The following is a 25,968-nucleotide window of genomic DNA, read 5'->3' as shown; positions in this document are numbered from 1 at the left end:
GTAGCCCTATCACTAGGACCAATATTATTTCAAAATAATGAAAAGTATATTTCTTATGGTAAAACATTCAACAGACACATTTTTAAAAATTAGTTGTTTTAATCGCTATCTTTACTCATTCAAATGTAATAATGCATAAAATCAGACATCTCTTGGTTTACAAATGTGTATATATTCCTTATATTCATCAGAAATATTTTTTTTTCTTAAACATGAGAGGTTTGTCAGTATCTTGTCTTACAGATACTTCACATGAAATTGTATATTTGGTATATTGCATCAATTACATAGTTTTCAGAAAAATGTATGGATAAAAAGGCAGTACATACAGCTAATTGCTCTTCTGAGGCCAATTAAATACTTGAAAGTAGAGTAGCATGGGCTGAGACCATGCAGCTGTCCCCAGTGAGCTGTGTTAAATTTTGGGGGATTGCAATGAAAAGGAAAAATGTCAAGGGAAAAAAAGAATCAAGTACAAAAAAAGTTGATCTTCCAGCAAAGAAAGTCGTGAAACAATCATAGTTTTCAGTTATGCAAATTGCTATCTAGCAGCTGCTTTTGTGCTCTGATTTTTGTGTTAATAAACATGAGCTTTTTTCAGCTAAAATAGATTTTCTCATTTGAAGAAGGTACTTGGATTAAATAGTTGAAAGCAGGGAAGATACTGGAGAATATTCAATTATCCTTTGATTCATAGATTAGTTATTCTTATTAGTCTGGAAAGGCTTCAGATTATTCATTCTATTTTGTTGTGCTATATATATTGTCTACATTTGGTTGCTAATACTTGATGAGTGTTTTCTGCAATTAAAAATCCTGGTTGTTGTAAAGAACAATGAAATGTGCATAATTTCCCTGTCTTTTTTTTTACCCAACTCAAACCTGTTCATACTTTGTAATTTAGGAGAGGTAAAATGGTTTATGAATGTGTCAATGACAACCAACGACTGAATTTTGATTTCATATTCCATCTAAATCCATAATCAATCTTCCATTGGTTTCATCAAAGACAATTGTCCTGACATAGCTTGATTCAGCGCTGAAGCATGTTGAGAGCTCACCTGATACCATAATTGAACAAATTGATGTTGATAAGTCTACTTCTTCAACAAGATACTTAGTCTGGAGAGTGAAGTCTGTGTTGGCCTCTAATCCAGAAGGGTGTTTGGATCTCTCTGCAGTCATCACACTGTATTTATACATTCACAGTCACCCATGCTAAATTAATCTTTAGGAGACACTCAGAATCTGATGGCTAGAGATAATCTCGACATATAGATAAACACTGGGTTTGACAGCAAGTGATTTTGTCAGTGCTTGCGAAAGGGAAGCTGGCAGCACTGGTCCAGAAGACCTGGAAGCTTGCCTCTGCGTGCCCTTGCACACAGGGCTACAGAGCCACTCGGCCACACAGCAGCACCCCTAGTGCAGTGGCATCCAGTGGAGGGATAGAGCTGAGGTCATGCTGTGACCGATGTTACAGGAGCCTCAAAACTTATATTCTCCTTCTCTTCCTCAACTTCCACCTCGGTTAAAGGTCTCCTGTTGAGAACTACTGTATGTGGTGAGAGTGATTTCTTCGGCCCCCATCCCTAACACAGCTTCCTAACAACCACCTTTCATCTGGGCACTAGACTGAATATTCCTTTTTGGTGGTGTTTTCCTCATACAGGTTCTATGCATGAGGCACTGCTGGTACTTGGTTTTAGTTGGAAGTATTCAATATAAGGAAGAATGTTTTAAATTTGCAGTAAAGATCCTGAAACACATAATTGTTTTGATGTAATTGGGGGGGTGGGGGTGGCGCAAAACTGCTTGTGTTCATGAGAGTATGAGGAGCAATCACAATATTGATGGAAACCATTAATGAAAATCAAAATATATTAGAGACAAGAAGTGGACGGAATAGATAAGATCTAAATTTGATGTGTCCAGTATCAAATCTCCAGCAGTGTCCCATATGTTTTCTAACTGCACTGGTGAATGTTAACCTGGCAGTAAGTTGGGCTTATTTGCTACAGCATCACTGACATATGCATCCCATCCAGGACCAGTTCCTGGAGTGCAGGCAATGCAGGGTGCTCACCACACACAACTCTTGGGGTTAGCCTCCTCAAGAGCAGACTGGTCTGGTCCATGATATCAGGTACTTAGCCCTGAGTTCATGTGACCCTAAGACAGTATTATGATTTTTCCTCATTTTTTTCAGCTCCCATAATGCAAAATGCTGTGCAGTTTTATTGTAGAGTAGTATTTTCACGGTGTGAAATTCAAAATGTGTGTTGCATGCTGTGGAAGTATGGCTGAAGGCATATGAGGGTGACTAAGGATTAAATGCTTGACGGGGTGGTGTTGGAGAACTAGCTAGGGCAGAAGAAGACAAACCTGATGCAGTCTTCACTAGATATTCACTAGAATCAATATTGCCTTTTGGGAAGGGTCCTATAAGTGGACAATCTTTTAAATCACCCAATTTTGTTTCTGAAGACAATTCCATGGGCCATGGTAATGAAGAACCTGTGAGCTAATGAAAATTAGCAACACACAGGACCAGGACTGTAGAACTAACAGCAGCCTGGCTTTGTGGTGTCCACACTAAAACTAGGATTTTGTGGTGTCCAGACTGACTAGGATTAGCCAGAGCCAGCTTAGGATTTCTTATTGGTGTACAGTAAACTCAGTTTTGCCACTCTGGTTATGATATAACATTTATTATTTTGGGTGCGGTTCACCACCCAAGTATAGACATCTGGAAGGTGGCTATCTACATCTGAATAGTTTCCTCTTCATTGCCTGTGGGTGTGATTAACTTTATTCTATAAAGGATATCTTCAATAGGTCAGCAGTCCTAGGGACGAGGGTTTGCAGCAAGCAGAGATGAGGGAGGGAGCGAGGAAGACCTGGCTATTGGAAGGGGTCACCATGTCAGCTGGACCCAGCAATCCTGCCTTGGTGTCCACAGGAGGAGCTGCAGGCTGGGCAAGCAGGGCTGCTGCATCAGGTTTTACTAACAGAAGTTTTCCCAGGTGGAAGAATCCATGACTGCTTTAATTGGCATAAAGTTGGCTCTCACAGAATCAGCCATTGTTGAGAAAGGGACAAAGTAAGAAAGTGGAAAAGTATAATCTTTTTCATTTAGAAAAGCATCACAATTACAGAAGCATACAGAATGCAATAACATATTTTCTGTTTGCTACTCACTGCCTCAAACAATTTAAACAGCCGAAGGAAATGAGAGAACTGGGAAGATTAACAGTGTGTGTTGATATTCTTGGTGCAGGCAAAGAGACATAGCTAACTGGCTTTAGAGAGTTTTGAAGCGAATCCTTTTGTAGAAACATAGGCACACCATATTTTATTTTATTTCACAGTGGTGTGCATATAGCATGCAAAAAAGAGAAGGCAAGATCTCAAGCATAACCACATATAATCTTAATTAAAAATGATAATGACCTTTCCTTTCCATAACTTACTTTCCACAAAGTTTCCCAGTAGAGGAAAGAAGTGTTAGATGAGAGTTACTGATGAGTGAGATGTACACTTAATAAGACACTTTCTCTTTTTGAGACAGGTTTACTGACATCAGCTGAGCTTCCATTTTAAAATCTAAACATTAGGAGACAACCGTTCCCTGTTTGCCATCATTCCACGCTCCACTCGCAATATGGGAATATTGACTTAGCAGGAAGCCCGAAACCTCCTAAACCAAGGGAAAATAATGTAAAGTAACTGCTTGGACTGATCAAACGTTAATATGGGGGAAATATTAAAACCAGCCTTTTCCCCATGTATAAATGTTTCACAAATGCCAATATATGTATTCCTTTAATAATCTTATAGGGCCAAGCATATTTGATACTTTTTAAAATGTTTAACATTCTTTAATACTCCTGTGGAGCAACCCTTGAGAAACTGAAATGACATATTACAAAAATCACACACAAGTTACAAAGAAGTGTGTGACAAAACCAAGTTTTGAATCCAGATTTCCCCCAAAACCCATCTAAATCTTAATTTGTGACTGAGACCCCTTTCTTCTTCCTTACTAGTTAAGCTTTTATGACTCTTACAAACTCTTAAATGGAAAACACTGATATGGATGCATTACATTTAAGTTAACCACACACACTTCAAACATCTGGCTTGGCCAAGTAGCCAGGGGTCCTTCAGTACCCTTGAGGCTCCCATAAGGCACCTGGGCAATTCCTCCATGCAGGCAGAAGGCTGCATTGGAGCAGAGGCGAGCTCTCATCCTGAATGACACATTTACTTTCAATTGGATCTGAGCGTTTGCAGAGCCCTTCAGAGCTGGAGTGTGCCCAGCCTTGTCTGGTCTGTGGTAGCTCCCTTCCTTTTCCACAGACTTGCCTTGCTTTTGCGAAGTGCTTCATGTGCTCGTCACAAGTGTAATAATTCCCTTTGATTTCTCTTCCACCAAGGCAGTGGGATGAGTTTTCCAACATCAGTTTAGAAAGAGAAAAGCAGAGCCCTGAGGAACCCTGCAGAAAGTCTCCCCTCAAAAAGCACACAAACACTTTCATGGCCAGGAGACAGCCATGCATTTATGTATAAGTACATTTCCACCATCTCACAGTGCAAAGCCAACTACAATTATTGTAAAGGTCAATAAGTTATCACAGCAAAGGACATAAGGTTACCCTGCCCCTCAACCTCATCACCTTCCTAGAAGAAGTGATCATGGAAAATAATGTCAGCATCCTGCTTTCTCAGCATGTTGGGGAGGACTGAAGGCTAGTGCATTTTCTTCTTGTTTCTAGGTAAGCAGCTATCCCGCATCTGATCTTCCTCTCACATCCCATTTCATGGTTTATTTTTGTTAGCCTACCTCAGACAGTTCTTTGCCAAGCACAGCTTTTGCAACTCTCTGGAGCCACAATCTGATCTCTGCTTACTTGTTCCAAATGGGGTAAATTCTGAAACACATCCATGGATCACCCTCCCCAACTTGCTTATTTGTTGTTCTCTCAGAAATCTTTCCTGTAGAGAGAGTAGAGGGGAAAGGATAGATTTCTTCCAGATTTGATTGAGATCTTGCTCACAAAAACTAAGAACTGTTTAAAAACATAATTGTCTGCAAAACCTAGTAAATATTTTGCAAAACCTAAGTCATTGAAAATGCATTGTCCTTCAAAAAGTTGCAGCAATACCAAGGACTTAATTTGATCACCAAAGCATGAAAATGAGGAAAGTGCAACACTCGAAGCATTTTCAAGAAAGGAGTTGCTCCCATTGCCCTGGGAGCAACCTGAGCCGGGTGAATGCTACCTCAGCTAGAGGCTCTTGAAGATGCCTTTGTTTCAGCACTCTGCTAATGATGGATTTCACAGCTGGACAGTTTCTTTAGCAGATCTGCTGACATCTCAATTAGCAAATCCTAACCATGAATAACAGCATCTACCCATGGGATTTAAGCTTCTTAAACCAAGCTTCTGTCTTTTCTACAGCTTCCTGCATTTTACAGCTTCCAAACCTCTGGAACATCACTTCATCCTGCATTACACACAAACACCAAAAGTTAGTTTTAGCTGAATCTAATAAAGGAGCTGTGAATAGGAAAGGATGTATTATCATCTCAGCTGGATCAATTTTACAGTCCCCTCGGTGCTCTGTCACTTATAACAGCATATGTTCAGTACTGGAGAGCCCAATGTGAGGTAAGTGCTAGATCTTTTAATGGGGTGGGGATGTTCAATCCAGCACTCCCCTACTACTAGAAGCTGTTTGATTATTAGCAGTAGATTTGTCACTTAAGTCAAAGCGACACCTCTTGAGGCCTCTCATTTTGTCGGATTAGGCCCCCATTACATTGTAAGCATTACTCTTCCCCAGAAAGTGGGAGGAGGTGAGGTATTGAAAACTGAAGGTGTGCCTTTACTGACACAGACAACCATCTAAAGATGCGCTGCTGTTGTTTACATGGCAGTCACACTTTAAAAGTATATCCTTTCATCAGAGGAATATCTTCAAGCTGAGCACACAGCTCTTTTGTCATTCGGCACTTGTTCATAGAGCCAGCAGCCTTGCCTTTAATCAGTCTTCAATAGAAGACTGAAAAGTGTTTTAGGTTAGAAATATACAGTGCTGTAGCTCATTGCAAATGGCAAAGTAGCCGATGAGCTAGTGCTGATGGTCATGAAATATGCATGTGCACGATGAGGGCTGAGTGGAAATGTAAGCTCTTAGGGTCCCGATTTCATTTAGGCTATTGTAAATCCATAAAGGTTTCTGCAGAATTATCTGGACTTGTAATGTGGGATAGCAGGATAAAGCAACTTTAATTCCTGCGAATGTAAATGACATCAGAGTGGAGTCTATTATTTCAGCATGAATATTTACGCATTTAATTTTTCCCCGTCATGACTAAGCTTTACTGCTAACTAAGTAGAAAAGCTAAAAGGAAGTTATTCAGTATATTGTCTTACTGTATATAAAATACTTTTTATTTTAGGCTTGACTATCTGATTAGTCCACTGCAGTGTTCAGGACACCACATCTAATCACACTTACATTCTCCCAGCACAATGAAAAGAGAAAGCACTTTAAAAATGAAAGACATGGTCAGTACAGACTCTAAAGGAGGGGTTAAATTAAAATTTAAAGCAATATCAAGAAGCACCGTAACGCTCAGAACTGCAGGATGATTGTAGAGTAGAAAGTCTTAAAATAGTTCTGACACTGATTTCACAAGTAATTTCTGTGTGGTGTTGAATCAGACCTGGACTCATATTTTGGATGTGTTGCTCTGTGTCTCTCAGTTGGCTCCCTCCCTTGCATGACACCATCACTGCAAAGAATTTCCCTCCCTACCAGATCCCTTGATCTGGTGAAGAGACCTCCTGCTGGCCCCATTTACTGCTGAAGGACTGCGAGTAAGTGACAGGATGACTCTGGGCTCTCACTAAGTTTCAGATCAGCCTTCTCTTGTCGTGGAATCACGGTAAAGTTTTGATCTGGCTTTGCTATTTTAAAATTTCCTAGAGATCTCCAGCATCACTGATGCTGAATCACTATTTACAGCCAGCATTAGAGAACATTTGCTTTGAATGTGCTGTTGATGCTTTAGGAAAATTCCTCTGTGTGGATAATTTCTGGTTGTAAGGATAGGCTTACTTAGCCTTGCTTAGAACTGCTAACAGTGAATATAATTCAGGCTTAATGATCTGTGAACAGCTTTGGGTATTTTTTAATTCTGTGGGAAGACCGCTTGGCTATTGAACAGTTTGACTAAAGGAATGGTAAAAAAATCCAGAGTCCCAAAATGTCCATCCTGGGAGATGTGGAACTGATTGAAGGAAAACACTCTCTTGAAATCAGCCTCCTTTGTGGATCTGCCCTTTCTTTTCTGGCTCATAGATACAGTGATCACAGTGATCGCAGTGAATGACCAGCATTACTGGGGAGGTGGGGAAGTTATAATAAGGATTCAGATCACCTCAGATAGATCCAGCAGCAGTAACATCTAAATAATTCACAAGTTTGTACAGCCATATATTTTTGTTTCATCTTGGTGTTAATGTAGTTAACATTAATTATAATGCTTTGTTGCAATAACACTACAATGACAACTCTCCTTTTTTGAGTTTGGGAAATCAGGAGTAATTTATTATGTTGTTGAAGATCCCCTGTCGGTCTACATGCACCTCCATACAGTCTGACCTCACTTGTTCATTTTTGGAAGAGTATTACCTGCTAGTTCTTTTAATTCAGCACCCAACTGTCTAACACGAAATGATCCAAAGGGGTGAAAGAAAGTCAACATCATGTTAATTCTTCACCATCATTTGTTTGGGCTCTATCACAAAATGATACCTGTGTGAACTGTTTGAGTAAATTACCATCTGTTCAGTCTAGAAAGAGCTGGCTGGTAAGAAGGAGTTAACTCACCAGCATTTGGCACAGCTCTTTCAAGTACACCTTTCAGAAGGATGCTATTACTTCCATAAGTCAGTAGTAGTTTTGGTTCAGATTATGAAATCTTTGTCTGAAAAGTAATTTTCTTCTTTTGAAGGTGACATGTCCTTAATTAACATACTTATTTTAGTTCAATTAATATTTATAACTTTTTGCCCAAGAAGTTTTTCCTGTATTCAATTTAATGCTACTTATTCTAACTCTCATAGAATCATAGAATCATAGAATCATTGAGGTTGGAAAAGACCTCTAAGATCATCGAGTCCAGCCGTCGACCCAACACCACCATGCCCACTAAACCATGTCCCTAAGTGCCTCATCTACACGTCTTTTAAATACCTCCAGGGATGGGGACTCCACCACTTCCCTGGGCAACCTGTTCCAATGTTTCACCACTCTTTCAGTAAAGAAATTTTTCCTCACGTCCAATCTAAACCTCCCCTGGCACAACTTGAGGCCATTTCCTCTCGTCCTATCTCAAATCACTCTTTGCTTTAGTGACACAATGTTTGCTGTCTCAACTAAATGCTTTGGTTATGTTTGGTACCTTAGCAAAATAAGCACTTTCTATTCATCACCTAAATCAGCGATTGGAACATTTTTGTATTTTGCTGCTATTTGGTTATATGTGATTTCGTACAGATAAACATATTTGGTGGACTTAACACAAATCAATATTTAATAAATGACTGCCCTATAGGAACTTCATCTAAACTGTGAAATTAATAATAAATGTTTTCCAGTAGATGCTTTCCAGCATATGGCCTTTTGAATCATTTATAAGTTGGGCCCCTTCAGTAAGTCTTTTCATATTTAATGCATTAAGTTGGAGTATTTATTGCAGTTCTGAAAAGAACAAAGAATGAGGTTCAAGAGGAAAATCACTCAGGGTTTGGATGAAAGGAAAAATAAATATTTTAGGTCAAATATGCAACTAATTAGGGATAGATTGTGCCTTTAGGTACAACCTTAAATAAAACCCTATTCATCCCATCCTCAGGCAAAGGCTTAAGTTCTGCCTCACAACAGAAACATCGCTTCTCCAGCACTCCCTCGTTATACAGAGCAAACATTTAAAGAAGCCCTTAGAAAGTTGTGGTGGGCTCTTTTGCCTGGCACAGACAGCAAAAATTAACCCTGCCTGCCTGCTGCCTGTCTCCTCCCCTCCCCTGGCCTCAAGGAGGATCCGAGGGCATACCTCCCAGCACATGCCCGGGCTCCTCTGGTGAGCCCTTCTGCCAGGACTGTGCAAGTGACTTGCAGAAGGATTAATTTATGCACCTCTTTATAAACTGGATTAAGGCTGTGGGCAATCTGGCTCCTGATGATAGATGTATATGAATTATTGCACTGGAAGAGCAGTGTTTTCTTGAACTGGTACCTAAAGACAAACCTTCCAGGAGGCTTGGCATATAGTCATGGCTGGGGTTACCTAGCAGAGAGCAGATATTTTGGCCATTTAGCACTCGTGTGGTGGTCCGTTGAGGAGACTGTTGCAGGTTCCTCCCTCATGCCTTCCCAGCCTCTCTGTGCCTCCCCCTGCTCCTGAAGGATGCTTGGCAAAGCCTACCTGGCCCCTCTCCACGTGTGCAGCACAAATGGCTGGTTCGGTGCCTGACTGGGGACAGGCTTGGGCACCTGAGAGGCTGAAGCTGAATTGTACGTGGCCATTGCAGTATGAGGTGCTTGTAAAGATCAGCATTCAGGTTTGCAAAGGACTTCATGGGGACAGGGTGGCCACGAGAAGAGATGGATGCTGTGTTCCATGTAACAGACTTGGATTAGATACACTGATAACAGTGTTTAACCCAGAGAAAATGTAAATGTTTTCAAGAGCTGAAAAGCACTGGCATTTGTTGTCTACCTTTCTTGGGGCAGCAAGACAACAGGTAGCTTGCACTAATAATTATGAATTATTTTATTTTCAAAAGCTAGAAAATGTATAAGCAGGCACTAAAACAAGATCAAGGAACCAAAACAAAAATTAAATGTTTTTTCATTTAAATGAAAATTATGGATCACTTTTTTTTGCATCCTACTGGCAAATGCATTCTGTAAAAGCCAGGAAGTGTTTGTAATGCAGGTCTTCTGGATGACTTTGCACTATCAAATTTACATTTTTTGTTGTAAAGATTAATGTTGCTAATATATACAAGATATTCTGCATCTGTAACACACAGATTAGCATTTATTATTAGCAGCACTCTGCCGATTTATTTTGCTTCATTACCCATTTGTCTGAAAAATATGTTTATGCTGTGGTTATCACTAACAAGATTATGATCTGTTGAAATGGTCTGATCTAGGCTGCACAAGGCAAATGAATAGCATGAAGTACATCTTAGTCTGATACCTTGCAGATTCAATAGGTCCCACTGTGATACCAGGCCCTGATATCATTCCAGCTTATATTAATACGAGGCAGCAGGACTTAGCTGTGGATGAACAAGCTCCCTGCCTCCCCACCAATGAATCATGCAGAAACTGTGGAAAAGCCGTGGCTCAGCTTTCCATCCTCAGTCCTGAACTTGAAATATTTCTTTAATACAGTGCGGAAGAGCCCAGGACCACGGGAGGGTCAAGAGTTATGGCTCTAAAGCAGAGGAGATTCTTCCCAGTGGGCCAGAAAAGGGTGAGTGGATGAGATTTCAGATGTACACAGTATGTGATATCATTAGCCTTGCAAAGGTCTCTAGTCAGTGTACTGGCACATTCCTATAAGGCTAATCTTCCAATGCACAGAAGCACAAGTGCTGATTTTGACGTTGGATATTCTGCCAAGCATTAAGACAGCTGGAAATTGAGTGTCCCAAAGTGCAGCACCCTGGCGTACTCTTGGCTGATCCAGACCTTTCCGTTTTCTGTGTATGTACACAAAATGGCACATGATGTATCAAAACTCCACTAGGAACCATAGCTGAAATTTGTAAGAGGCTTAAAATGAATAATTTATTTCTCAGCAGCCTGACTAAAAAACAGTGATCATTCAGTAAAGATCTAGAGTTATAGAATTCCTTACATTGATTTCACAATTTTGTTATGATTAGTTAATGAAACACTGTATCCAAGTGTTAATAATACTTGTTTGCAACAGATGCTTGTCATTGGTTATGTGTCTCTCTTGCAATACTGTTTTATGCTCTGGACGTGTGCTATAAAAATAGATTGCAGGCATCACTCAAATTCACATAGATTCATTTGAACTTTTGTTTCAAATTTCAATAAATTTTCCAAACCCTTAAGATCTTTACCACCTCTGACCAGCTGCAGTACTGATACTGTAGGTTTTCCTGTCATTGTCAGAGTAAGCAATTCTGCAGAATGCATGCCTTTGAGGACAATCTATTTTTGGATTCCTAATCGGTGTATATTCATAGACGGGAGAATGAATGCTGTTTTCAATTCTATTCTAAAGAAAGCAAAAGATTTAAACTGATGGTTTGAGAAGAAAATGAATACAGGATTCCATGTTTTACTCTCTGTAACAGAGTCTGATGTAATCTTTATGCTTCCTCAACAGTTCTTTTTAACAGGAAAAATACTCAGAGAATAAAAAGGATTTTTTCCCCTCAATCTCCACCCCAAGTTTAAAATTCTCTCAAAGTGAAAATGCAGAAATCAACTTTTCCCTCCTGATCTTCAGACATTAGATCCCATGAAGTGTTGTTGGTTTGGGTTTTCTCTTCTTGAGAATATTGGTAGGCTGGAGCAACAACAAAGGAAAAGTGGACATGGTTTTTAGTCCTACTGCTTGGCTAGGGTCAGTCTAAATTGGTGCAAATGGTTCTGCAGTTTACTAGCAATGTTCTGAAGCAAACAGCTGCTTAGGTGGTTGCTTAATTAAATAGCCACAGTACTTATCCTGCAAGGCGGCACCTGCTTTCCAGAGACTTTGTTAAACCAAGTTCGAAAATTGCCACAGTTTTAGAGGAAGTATCCTCCCCTCATCCCTTCTCTCTCTCCCTGCCCCCCCCCCAAATATAATCTCTCAAGCTCTAACCAGTACTCTAACACACACGAATATATTTTTTCCTGATAGAAAATGCAACTATTCTTTTCTTATTTCAGTTGTTAGAGACTGGGGAGGCAAGAGTCACACTGTTATCTTTTCTAAGGAGCATCATATAGATTTAAACACAATTATTCGTGAACAAGGACTAATTTCAAAATTCCTGTGTTCTTCCCCAGGCTTTAGGAAGAATATAGTCTAACAGCTGGAGATAACATTAGTAAAGTGCAGCAAAGCCTATTACATAGAAAGTGAGAAGTCAATACCATCTTCGTAGTCATATTCTGATATGAAGGAAACTATCTTCTGTGAAAACTCTTCTATCTGATTTTCCTCAGGGCTATGAGAAATGAACCATCAAGGATTTAGCCATGCTGGATTAAGTTGTTACTGCTTCTAAGCACCAGCCCAACCTGACTGGCCCTACGCCAGAGAATGTAGTTCCTCAGGAAAGAGGGAAATTGCAGTTTTCTAGGAGGGGAAAACTGTGGAGTCTGATAACCTGGTTGAAACCCACCCCATTGGCAGTTTAAGGTGGCATGGGCGTGTACAAAACGAATACTCTGTTTTGGTGCTCCTCCAATGACAGTAATAATTTCCAGGCAAAAGCAAAATTTCCCACATGACACCTCTTGTCCATCAGAGAGTGGAGAGGAAAAGGAAATATGCTTCCAACAGATTTTCTAAGTCACCATCACTCCAGGTGTGAGTGACCCTGCAGGTTTACTCAGGATTAATAGTGCAAACTGTGTTTAGATGAGGGCTGGCATTTTAACAACCACATCCCACTTAACCAGACCGATGGGTTTTTTCCACTTGGTGTAGCGGAGCCTGGCAGCAAGTTGTTTGTAAAAAACCTTTTTTTCCTTGTGTTGCCATCAAGCAGATACATTACACAGTGTCCCTGATGAGAGATGCAAATCCAGCAGCCCAGTAGAGAAAGTCTCCCACAAGAATCTATAGGGCTTTGGGGAATTTGCTTAAAGATGCAAATAATGAAGGCAGAGGTTGGAAAAAAAAAAATAAAAAGGAAAACAATGTTGCCATCTAAGAGTTTGAAAGAGGGGAAGAAGAAGGATACCAAGTCAGGAATGAAGGTGACATTTGCTACTGTATACTAATAAAGTACAAAAATGATGCAGAGAAGATGAGGAATAATTCAAAGAAAACAATCAGTAAGGAATTTACACTGAAACAAACAAACAAACAAACAAAAAGGAACTAGAGAAAGCTGGCAAGGCAAGTTGTTGAATTGCCATCCTGGGAGATATTAATCTATGTGAGATGGCTAAGAATAACTAACTCAATCCAGTCAGATGCAAAGGGATGGAAATGACAAGTCCCTGCCAACTCAGTTTGCAATGTCGCTCCCATACACTCTCTCATTTCGGTTCCCTGGCGTGCAAATCACATTTTATCTCATCGACTACAATCAGATTATTTCCTATCACAAAGAAAACCCTATTTGATTCATATAAACAGCACCTATCTTAGCTGCCATCTAGGATATTTTTTTATTACAAGAAACTGTATTTTGGCTGTTTGCTGTTTGTTGGTAAACCTCCTTTGACCCTGGGTTGGACCACCAGCACTACAGTACACGTTGTTACGTCTGACAGTTAAGTAGATGTCTACTAGGCACGACATGCTAATCTCACCTTAGTACTCCATTTGGAGTTCCGTGTCCAGCTCCAGGCTCCCCAGTGTAAGGCAGACATGAAGCTACTGGAAAGAGTAAGGCAAACGGCCAGAAAAATGATTAAAGGACAGAAGCACCCCTCATACGCAGAGAGGCTGAAGGAACTGGGACTGTTCAACGTGGAGGTTGAGGAGAGGGCTCAGGGGGATCTTATCCATGTGTATCAATACCTGATAGGGGGAGTAAAGAAGGTGGAGCCAGGCTTTTCTCAGTGGTGTTCTGTGTCAGGACAATGGGCACAAGCTGAAATACAGGAAATTCCATTTAAGCATAAGAATTTTTTTTTTTTTTACTGTGAGGATCGCCCAGAAAGGCTGTAGAGTCCTTGGAGATATTCAAAACCCGGTTGGATATGATCCTGAGCCATCTGCTCTAGCTGACCATGCTCTGAGCAGGGCAGCTGGACTAGATGATCACCAGAGGTGCCTTTCAACCTCAACTATCCTGTGATTGGTATACTCTGTAAATGCAAGGAAAAAAAAAAAAAAAGCCTGTCTTAAAATGATGACATATAATTAAAATAGTATATCATTTCACTATGCATAGCTCCGGGATATGTTGATCACTGGCACAGTTTATCATAGCACTGTTATAACACTGGCTTGTTGCATATTATAGGGACATTATGCTAATAACCCACATCATAGAAATCTGTAGATTCTTCTGTTTTACTACTTCCTAATGTATAATAAATGTCAAGATACTTCATGAAAAGCAATAATTTTTGCTGGATTTTCCAACACTGATAACATTTTTTTATATACATAAGCTTCAAAGCATAGCCACATTCAGGCTCTTTGACATAACAAATATTAACTGAAGACTGAGAAAAAAAAAATCTTCTATTAGAGCCTAAACCTGAGGAGTACCCAGCTCTCTTCCCTTCACCTGACGGTAAAATCCTGCCTGGGATGAATGGGAGTTTTGCTATTCCATTCAGTAGGGCCAGTACCTTGCAAGTAATCAGTTCTGAGATGTGCTTTTAAATTAAATGGCAAATGGTCCAAATCAGTCAATATAAAATACCGTGGGATGCTTTCATAGATTTCCTCAGCTTACAAAGAGCTAAGAAAAATTAAACCTAATTTAGCTAAAACTTGCACTATTAAACCCCTAAAAATGCTCTAGGATTCCCTATAATGAAGATGCCAGCAGAGCCTCAACCAAAAGTGTATGCAATGGGCATGGAGATCCTAACCGTCCTTTCCCCCTGCTCCCAATTAGTACCAGCTGGTGACACTAATTACACATGAAATTTCAGAGACTGGCACAAACTGAAACTGCATCTCCCAGCACCCCTTTCTCCCTCCCCACCCAGAGGGCCTGAGCAAGTCTTGGGGGTTTCCTGGGAAATGACAAGGAGAGCATGGGAGCAGGCACAGTGGGATCTTCGGCTCAGGAAGCCATCAACAGACTGCCAACTCTTCAGCATGCTCTGCCATCCCATGGGCATTGCCAGAAATCAGTTGTTTAGTGTAGGGTGTGATAGAGTTTCTACTCCGCTGAGTCTCATCGATTTTTAAAGAGTTTGGATGACTTGTAAGAGCATTGCAGGCAGGCATCTGGCAGCTTAGGGCAGGGTTGGAGAGATGCAGGGCAAAACCATCATGGTGATGTGGACAAGAGGAAGGCTTAAGCAAATGAGATTAAAATCCTTCTAAGTTTGGATGACTGGAACATCTAATTTATAGTTACCGGTGTTTTGGATTAAAACAAATCTATTTTCCAGTCATCTTTTACAGCTTTATTCCAGATCCCTTATCTGGAGAAAAGTAGAGGACAGAGTAATGTTGACACAACTGGAAGCACAAATGAATGTAGTGACTTTGTTCAGTGTGTACGGTAATGACACTTTAAATTCAGTTTCTTACAAGATGTACTCTTTGACTGTATCCATTCTGTCATGGACTTCCAAAGTATGTAGGCTTTCTGGGAACACACTAAAGTGTAATGATGATATACATATATATTTTTAAAAGAGCCCACAATGTCAGAAAATTGACATCACAGATGGCACAAATATTAATCCTGTTAGAAGTATTAAAAACAGTAAATTGTATCTTATTTTATTGTAGCTAATGACCATTCATTATAATGAAAAAGCAGAAGTTTCTGACATCATCTCATGGTATTCTCTTATGCCAGCAGGGGAAACTCTCCAGTTGTTTTATGGAAGACATATCCAGTTGGAAATCTGGATTTACAGTAGTGATGATCACCATCACAAAGGATAGAGCATATATGAAGTAAAGATACTACCCATCCTATGTTTAGTACTACTCATTATTAATCATGTGAAATGGAAAAGAAAATATGTTAATTAATGTGAAAATGTCACGAGGCTAGGAAAGACTGTAAGGTACTGAAAGAAAAATCTCACAAAAGAGGAACCTTATTCAGCAGCATTTCAGCTGACCGGCGCTGCTACAGGCACCTCTGCTTAGAAACGCTGCAGAGCTACAGGGCAGTGCCCAGCAGAAGGGAGTGTGAATGCCCCAGAAGCTAGAAAGCCAGACTTAAGAGGGAAAATTGAATAACCTGCAGTTGTTTATACGCAGTGAAAAAAAAACCCCAAACAATACCCAAACAGCAAAAACCAGTGATAGTATTCATAGGCATACAAATCTTCTGTGAAGAGATAACCTTAGAGTACAGGAGAAGTAGTAATCGGGATAAACTGCAGTAAGGAAGATTCAGTTTAGATAACAAGAAAAAAATAATGTAAAGTATTTTGCATCTCTGTATTTCTAGGATAATAGAGGTTTAAGGACTTTCATATTCTGGCTTTTAGATTTACAACCAAATTCTGAGTTTTGACAAGTCATTGGAGCTTATAGCTCCCAAGATCCGGAAAAGCCCAAGATGTGTCACATGTATGGGAGCTGCAGATACCACAACTAGAGTAACAGAGGAGTTCCTACCATCCCCTGGTGGGTCAGAAAATAATAGGTAAACCAACAGACATGTGCTCAAACTCTTTTGCGTCTGAATTAAACGTGTGTCTGTTTGGAAACAACATATCATATCCACATATTATAGCTAGATGTGTGGGGTGATAATGTTCTGCGTTTATGGCTGTTACTAATTTATATACATGTGCACGTCTGTGTGCACACCTGCAGAGGGGAGGGTGGAAATGAGCAGCAGATATTTAAGGCAAAATTGCACTATCTGTGACTGGTTTTAATACAAAAAATAACTTATCGATGTTGCTGAATTTCAGTTGAAGTCCCAATACAAAGTACATCCATACCGACAGTTGTATAATGTAGAATTCTCTTAATAAGTTGGAATTCTATACTTTTTTTTGTTTGAGTTAATTTTTTTGGAGAAGGGGGTGAAGGTTTTCAGATCTAATTATTTAATTGCAACTTGCAGTTAGCTTATTAAAGACAGCACATAATTAAGACAGTAGAGTATTGGTAAACAATGGCTTGATTTCAGCTGTAAACAAGGGAAGGATTATTTTTAGTAAAACTTCTAAATTGCTTGCAATGTTTTTATTGAATTTACGCAGTTTTAAAACTGTAATTTTAAAAACTACTTATGTTTTTGGTAGGTTATAATAAACATAAACAGTATTCCAACTTTAACCACGCACCAGTCCTATGCAGTGGGGCTGCTGAAGTAAATTCTTGTACAGTTTGGAAATAGTAGGCTTGTGGGTTCAAAATATGAAGATAAATTTTCTTCAAAGCAACCCAGATAACTGGATGTAGAAGAGGAAAATACTTGAACTCAATCTGGAAAGCTGTGGAGGAGGTTAAAATCTTCTCAGCAAAAAGAATAGATTTTGGCCACAGTCCTTGGTCACCATTAGTAAGAGGTGAAGAAGAAACACTGCCCGAGGACTGAAGACAGCTTAGCTCAAGAGGATGCTCTCTGGTCCAGCACAGCACTGCCAAGAGCCAGCGTGCCGGAGAGGGGTCTCATCCTGACACTCACAGCAGTCTCCTAACTGCGTCTCAGCAGGCTGGAGCTGGAGAGGTGCAAAGCTCTGTAACAGATGTTCAGAGCAACAGCGCAAACAGAGATTAAAGTTGTGGTTATCACATAGACACGCCTGCAAAAATTTGAGTCACGCCATCCGTGCTTCTTAAAGGGGTTGTTATCAAAGCTTTTCCTTGGGTCACAGGGAATACCTGCCGCTGGTCCCGGAGCTGCGGAGGGAGAAGCGGGATCCGTGTGGGGTGATGAGGGTTTTGTGCTGGCTGCCGCAGCACTCACTGCTGAACCAAACAAGATGTGTGTTACCTAACGCTGCTGGGCAGCACTGCCGGAGAAATGGTTTTTTTCCCTGTTACCATGGTGATGGTCAGACCAGGCCGCTAACTAGATGTCTGATGGGGCAGGCGATATAATACCATACGCGGCAGGCTGGATGTGGGAGAATAATGCTGTATATCAGGTATCTACTTACCAGAGCTCTTCTAGCTGACTTGTGAAAAAGGTGGCAAAAGGATCCTCTAAACTGTGGTCTTTTACTTGGAGAATGATCTGTATTCAAAATTGGATATTTCTCACCCTTTGTGAGCTAATACTGGACACTAATGCCATCTGTAGTAGTATTATAGCCTCCTATCTACTATTTCAAATTTTATATTAATCCATTAATTGTTAACTTCTAGTACAAATCACTATGATATGAACATGTTGCACTTAGGTCTGAAAAGAAAACACTAAATCTTTCTTGAGGTGTAAGTTCTTTTACAGGTCACATCATTTCAGTGCTTTAGCTTCTCACTGGAGCACTTCTAGCTTCCAGCACTTTTAATACGGTTTCCTGGAAAACTGGAGGAGATAAGCACATGTGTCTGCGTAATCAAATCAGCTCATCTGTAGTGGAATAAACAGGGAGAAATACTTATACGCTTATTTCATTAGTATATGCTATTGGAAAATAAGTGATATAATACATATGAAAATATTTTGCATCTTATTATTTTGCTATAGGTCCAGATTATTTTTTTTTCTTTTGAAGCGGAAGAGCATGGAATGAATCTTCTATTTTGAATTTTATAGATAATCTGATATTCAGCAGCCTTCTGAACACAAAATCCTATGTTGGTGGACAAAGAGGTATGCAGTTGGGATGTCAGGCAACATAAGGAGGCAGAGGTTTTGAAAGCAATAGACAGAGCTGAAGCAGAGAGAGGAATGAAAGCAGGGGGAAAAAAACACTATAATTTCTACTGTTGCAGGTGATAGGCACTTAAGGACTTCAGTTTGAGAGCTCTCCCTGCTGCAAGTAGCCTTATGCACATGCTTATGGGACCAGGCCCACTATGGACTAAGGAATGCTTTGGCAATTGCAGCCATATGTCGCAAAGAAAGCACCAACCACGATCTGGTAATTCAATAGTCAATCCAAGCAATTTTACACAGGCTGCTTATCATCCACATTTTAAATTTAGCGTTGGACTATTTTGAATTATTCAGTTTGGGTAATTACTTTGCAAAATGCTAAGGCATAATGCTTCGGTTCATTATTTACATCAAATTTGTCATTGGACATACCCTAAGTATTATCTGAGCCCAGTTCCACTAGATGCATGTAAAACATCTCTGATAACAGTTACTCAACCAGCTGCTCAAGCCATTGTTCTCTTGGAAAAAACAGGACAGAGAATGCATTACTGAAATCTAATTCTGCAGTAATAATAGGGTTACCTCAACCACCTGTCTGTTATTAAGTCCATATCCTAAATCAATTATACAGCTCATTACACAATCACTGTTTGGGCCATCTAGTTAAATGTGTCTATATAAACACACAGATAAAAAGGAGTACATCTAAACTAGAGATGTGCTATAGAATTTAAGATAGGGTAAATTCAGAAAATAGTCTTTTCAGTAATGAAATATAAAACTCTTTATTCTTTTTTTTTCTTGACCTGGGAACAAAGTAATGTATAACTCTTAAAGAAAGTCCATATAAAGGCACTACAGAAAGCAGCTTCTACAGTGAATGATTTTTAGACTTGGGTGTCTGGAATACAAGGACTAGATCACTGCCTCTGTTGAAAGGGTGCACTCCTGAGGAGAGATTCTACATGTGTTAGGTAAAAAAAAAATTATAAAAAAAATAAATTGGAGAAGTAGTTCTCCGTGTGCCTTTTTTTTGTCCTGCAAACTCTATTAAAACAAAACTTGCCCAATTACACTGAATTATGTGATGCTATGTGCTTATTTACTGCGGAAACTATTCACCAGGTATAAGAATAAGAGCAAACTTGGTTTCATAACTGTCCCATTCCCCCTAGCTGAATTTAAATAGGAATTTAAAATATTGGAGGCAGGCAAATTGCAGTTAATTTTCCAAAGAAATACTCCAGGGATCTCACTTCATTATTATTACTAGCTGTTATGTGCATTATAATAGCATCTAGAAGCTTTACTTATGGACCTGGACCTCACTCATTGCCATATATGTTAATTCTGCACCACACTAATAATTAGAGACAGGTGAGAAGTAGGAATATTTGTGTTGATTTGAACAAGTGCTGAATTCTGCATTGCTAACATCAGTACTGTAGCTGTTTCAGTTCTGTTTAATAATGCTGCAGTTAAAAATAAATAACAGAAAATATTAGCCTTTCTCCATTCTTAGTCTAGGGAATATACACTGACTGTTTTATGTTGTAGAAAATGTGTTTGCAAAGCTAAGAACTACCTCACTGCATTTCACAGGGAATTTTTGTCAAGTTCTATAAATCAAACAATACAAGCAACAATTTGGTGCTCCACATTCAGCAATTGTTTATGTTAACTCTTAGCTTATGTCTGCCACGGTGAATTTTCAGTCCAGCTTTTTTCTTTACCTCATTCAAATCACAAAATTTCTTCCCAATCATTTTCCCCCTGAAGCATTTGTGAAATGTGCACATCAGAATTGTATGGGGAAATCCTTCTAATGCTCTGACTGTGGCAGTCTCCAAAAAAAGCATTATCTCCCTCCTCCTACTTATTAGTCCCTTGTGCATTCATCCAGGAGCTGCATTCAACCCTTCTGGCACATCCCCAATCAGGAACTGGACCGGTTTCCCCCTTGGACTCTTAGATTGTTTTCAAGTCATTCCTTATAAGTGTACCATCCCCACTTCTACAGGTGTCTGCTAGCCTTGAAGCGAGGTTTTCACATTCCTCTGTGTTTAAAACCTCCATTTCTGTTTGAACAGTCTGGCTGGCCATGTAATACACATCTTTCTATGTGATGGGTCTCACACTGGTCTTCCACAAGTCATTGTACCATTTGGAGTCACATTTTGGGCAATGTTTATCACTGACACCTTCACTGATGAAAATGCTCAGTGTCAGGCTGGTCCTAATCCTCCCCGGACCTTTATTTCAAGGCAACTACCCACTGGCAACAGCTTTCAACTGGCCCCTTCATTATCTGTTTAACATAAATTTTATTAGTGCTCTAGAGTGCTAATGTTTTAATTATAATACCAAAATTACAAAAGTTTATTGTGTTGCTGCTATTAACCAATTCTCTGACCTCAAAGAATGGAAATAGGACTTACTCTTCACAAAATTTTGTTGAAAGACTTACATCTGCTGTACCCTTATATTTTGATTTTGTTGTCAGACAATGCTTCTACTAACCTCCAACCTCCTCCCTTTAATTTCACTCTGGTCAGCCAGCAGTTCTTCATGTCCTTGCTTTTTTCAAATTTCAAATGAGTTTCTGTGGTATATTAAAAGACCAAAGATTATCTCAAACAGATTGGATTCAATTTATCAAAACTGGCTGATATTTAAGATAGCTCTCTCTGGCTAAATGTGACTCAACATCTCTCCTGAGTACTAGAAAATTGGAAAGTGTATAGTCTTCTGAAATCAAATCACACATCTCTGTTATTTTACAAATAAAGAGCAGAAACATTTATTTAACATATATGCTTTTGTCATCATTTATGAATAATTTTATCATTCTTCATTCCTAATCTACCTTCAAAAACTATTATCCTTACTTCTCCTGACATGGACTTTTGTCTGTATTTAGCTACGCTTCTCTCTGTATTGCATTTAATAAATTCTAAATAATATCAGTTCCCCTCTATTTCTAGTTTTGAGTTTTTAATAAACATTTTATTATTTTTAATATTGTTATCACTTGTAATTGGTATCATTAGATTATCACCAAACTTCTCTTCTTCCCTTATGAAATGATAGCTTTCTACCCTTCTACCAAAACCTTCCCCTCTGCATTTCCCCTTCCCTAGCTTGTTCCTATTTAAAATGTTCCTTTATAATTTTGCTTACAAGACTTCTCTGTTGAGAGAAAATTGATCTGGGATTAGTTAGCTAATACCTCAATTCAAATACAATGACCCCTCCAGAGGACAGGAGGGCTGGAGAGGATCCTCCTGCCTTGGGGAGGACCACCCTCCTCAGGAGCTGTCATTACACCAAACACAACAGCTCCTTCCCATGCACCAAGAGCGGTGGCCAGTCTGGCTTCCCAGGGCTCTCACTTGGCAAAGGAGCTATGGTCATTTCATCGCTTCCTCCCAGCTGGCCGCTGCTTTGGGCAACTTTCTACCTTACCTGTTGCTAAGGCAGATCCTGGTTATGAGTTTGTTATGCTGGAGGAAGGTATTCCCATCTTTCTGCCATTCCACACTCGTGCGTTTCACTGTTTGGATCTCCTTGAAGACAACACATCCAGTTCTGGGTCAGTTCTTGCAGTCTAATCCCAGCGAGAATTGGCAACTATTTTAATGCAGCTAAAATCTATTCTAGTCTGAAACTACAACACAGCTCTCCTAACTACACCATCTAAAATGCAGCCTGTATGGTAACACTCACAAAAACACTGAAAACTGAGCCAGTGCCTGATAGATGGTTTCCTGGGCCATGCACTCATTTTGTACCCAGTGCACCGGAGTTCATCTCCTAGTCTGTATTTTAGACAAGCTGTTTAGCATGGGATGCCCTCCTATAAACTCTGCCCAGAATCAATGGAGAGAATCAAGCCTCCCCAGAGGACAATTTACCCCACTTTATACGCATCTAAAATAACCACTCATGAAAGGGACTTTAGATGACCAGCTTAAACTATACACCTGGTTTGTTTAGGCAGCAAAACAAGGCAAAATGACCCCAACTCCTAGTGCCTTTTTCTGCTTTGGTCTCCCATCCACAAAACAGAAGTAATCGCATGCCCACAGAAGAGTTTTATATGCTCACAGTTAAGGACTATGAAGCACTTCAGTGGAGAAGAACATGATAAAATTGGTCAGAAAGAATCATTCTGAACTGCCTAAGAATTAGAGTTCTCCAATTAAATTTCCAACAAGATTGCTACCTAATGATAATGTTCCTTGATAGCATAGGTTTTAGCAGGGTGGAATTGAAGAATTAGTAAAAGAACAAAAATTTAAAAGGGTGATTATATTTCTATATGTACAATATATATACGTACAATAGTGAATGAGGATGAAAGATTTTTATTACAGAGAATTTCCAGAAGCAAAAGTTCTCCCACAGGTGAAAATTAAGAACCCAATGTCTTAATATTTGTCTCATTCTTTAATTCTTATCTCTAAATTCCCTTGCCTTTTTTTGTTGAATGCCTGGTTCTTCTCCAGATCACATCTCTAGCTTGCTGGGAGACACTGTCTTAGTTTACAAATTCTTTTGTCTAGGTAAAATGTAAGACCAAAGGCAGGTGGAGGTGGCATCCAGGTGTTTGCAATTAGTGACTTCTGGTCCAGATTCTGGACCAGAAACTCTTCAACTACTGACTTAAATTAAATGCCTGTTGTAGTTAGCAATAGCTAAGACTCAGAGGAGACAGTGTTGACCAAGGCTCTTCTTTGGTCATATTCCTTCTGCTGGCAGAAGAGGAACATGGTGATTATTATTTGTGAGGTTCATAGCAGGAAGAAAACTACCTTCAGAGTCTAGTTAAAGGGGTTTTTTTCAGTTATTTGGCACTGCTGTTTTTCTTAAAAGTAGGACTAATATACAAAGAATCAATATTAACAACATTTTAGGACTTTGAAACATTATACATAGATACCATACTGTAGGACCAAAGAAACTCTCATTTTGTAATAGAAGTCACATAGAGAGAATGACATTTAGGTAAGTACCTGTTAGGTCTGGTATTAGTTATTCATATAAATAAGCTTAACTGTGGGACGGAGATTAAAATTTTGGCCCTTACTCCAAGATGTAATGTTTGCAATTCTTTTTATGAGGAGAAATGAACTTTCCTTTCTTACAAGTAATTTATCATGCATGAGATCATTATTATTTTAAATGCTCAAAATCTGTTATTGATTGTTCGACAATTTTTAGTTTTTAATATTATAAAAAATTAATTACTTTTGACAGCCAAGACTTCTGAGAAGTAGTATTCCATCTTGGTTTTTACTGTGCTTCTCTCATTTCCAGTGAGTAAATAATTGAGTTTGTTTTAATCTGAACATCATGACAAATCTTGCTTTGCTATCCATTACAATATTACCAAAGAACATGTCAGAATTAAGAGGAAGACATACTATGTGGAAACTGGTATAAAATATCCTTCACAATCTCTGTGCTCATTCATTCCTCAAGCTTGTCATGTACATTGCTGGTTATATTACAAACACATATTGGGGGTCATATTTCATTTCCATTTGGCATTCTAATAATCTGTTGACATAGTAATACGAACAATCAGAGTGAAAGATAAAATGAATTTTCAGAAATCCTGAATATACAGGGTCTAGAAGACATTTTAGATAATAAAAGCAACAATCTCATAAAAGGGATCTGTTAACCTGGTCTGCAAGTAATATTGGTATACTAAAATGCAATAGAGCATCACGTCCTGTTAGATTCTAGCTCCGGTAAGCAAATTCCTCAGAATTGTATTTGTACAGTGTGAACAGCCTCAAAACTTAATATGCTGTTTTCAAAGTCCTTCTTTAGTCCTTCTAAAACCTTTCAAATATCAGTAATGGCAAGGCTCATTGTGCTACTGGATAATGGTCCTGATTCATGGGCAGAGCTGGACAAAACTACTACACAGTAGGTAGATATTAAATAAAATGACCATTTCAGTGTGTAGAGAGCTGATTAGCTGGATTGCATCCATCCCACAGCTATGAAGAGAAGGGGAAAGAAGTCACCTTGCTTGCTCTCCTAGCCCTTGGCTCTGCAGGGCTGTCCATCTTCAACTGAAAGGATGCAGAGAGTGAACTGCAGGTTTTGTTCTCCAAGGCTGATGAGGTCTCCCCACTAAATTGTTGTAAGCTTGCATTGAACTCCAAAACTTCTGCTCACCCATGGGCAGTTTCAGGTCTAACACTGTCTTTTTGTTCCCTTGTCCATCTTAGCTGTCTCCAGAGGGGTGCTCTGCGGACCAATCGCATGTGCCGTTCCCATTTAGTGTGTAGGGAAAAAAGTGCCTAACTCAGCACTGTGAACTATACTGACATCTGGCACCGAGATGCGCAATACCAGGGGCAAGTCTCTTTTTGGGTAAAGTCCCTAAGCTTGGTGGTTTCAGCTTCTGAAATACTAAACCGAGGCTCCAAAGCACTTTTGAACTTACATATAGTGTTCCTAGCCATGTTAGAAACTTTAACTTTCCATGTGTTTTATAAATCCTATATAGTATTTTTATATAAAGGTTTCTTTTGGGCTGTTTCATACCACACAAGGTTCTCTAGTCAGGTGTTCAAATTACGTATTAACTGTTAAAGAATACTTTGATCCTTTCAGAACACTTAATAAAGCTTTTTCTCTTTGTGTCTGTCTTCCAGTGCAGGAAAGTCCTACCAACATCTTCCTCTGTGTACAAAGTGCCGAGTCTCTGCTCATGTTGCAGAAGGCTCTGAGAAGCTTTCTCTTATCTTCAGGGGCACATAAGGAAATATAATCTCACCACGCTTCACTCCTCGGTAACACGGAGAACATTCTGGTCAACACAAAGCTCTTTGGCAAATATTTCTGTCCACCCCGCTTGGCTGGAGACTTAAGGACATGAATAACCAAGCCCCTTTTCAGGTCAAACAAAGTGAGGGAGAGAAAGTGGTGTAGTGTTTGTGCTGCTGCCTGGCATCTCGACGAGCTTGCTATTCAATGTGGCTTTGTGAGAACTTGGCAAGAGGCGTAAATCTCTCTCTGCCCTGCCTTTCTGTCCACTTCCATTACCAGGCTGTAAAAGGAGAGCCTACCTTCCAGTCCTTTCCTGAGGGACAGTAGACTGGAGAGCATGAGGGGTGCAGGCACTGCAGTAACAGACCATCTATCTGCAGTCAAGAGGCAGAGCTTTGCTGAGGGGAAGGGGCAGGTTTTGCTGAATCAGCGCCTTGAGGACCTGCTT

The 25,968-nt window shown here is 39.6% G+C and overlaps 1 long non-coding RNA gene across 1 annotated transcript; it reads left to right on the top strand.

Annotated features, from left to right (window-relative positions):
* The first annotated feature begins 6,900 nt into the window (after positions 1 to 6,900).
* On the top strand, positions 6,901 to 25,684 carry LOC143157399 (uncharacterized). The gene is made up of 3 exons (XR_012994779.1): positions 6,901 to 6,958; positions 10,483 to 10,564; positions 25,406 to 25,684. It is a non-coding gene; the product is annotated as an uncharacterized LOC143157399 (long non-coding RNA).
* Positions 25,685 to 25,968: the final 284 nt, after the last annotated feature.

The sequence above is a fragment of the Aptenodytes patagonicus genome, chromosome 2, assembly GCF_965638725.1.
Source record: "Aptenodytes patagonicus chromosome 2, bAptPat1.pri.cur, whole genome shotgun sequence".
NCBI classification, from domain to species: Eukaryota; Metazoa; Chordata; class Aves; order Sphenisciformes; family Spheniscidae; genus Aptenodytes; species Aptenodytes patagonicus.
This window is presented reverse-complemented; position numbering and strand designations above follow the sequence as displayed.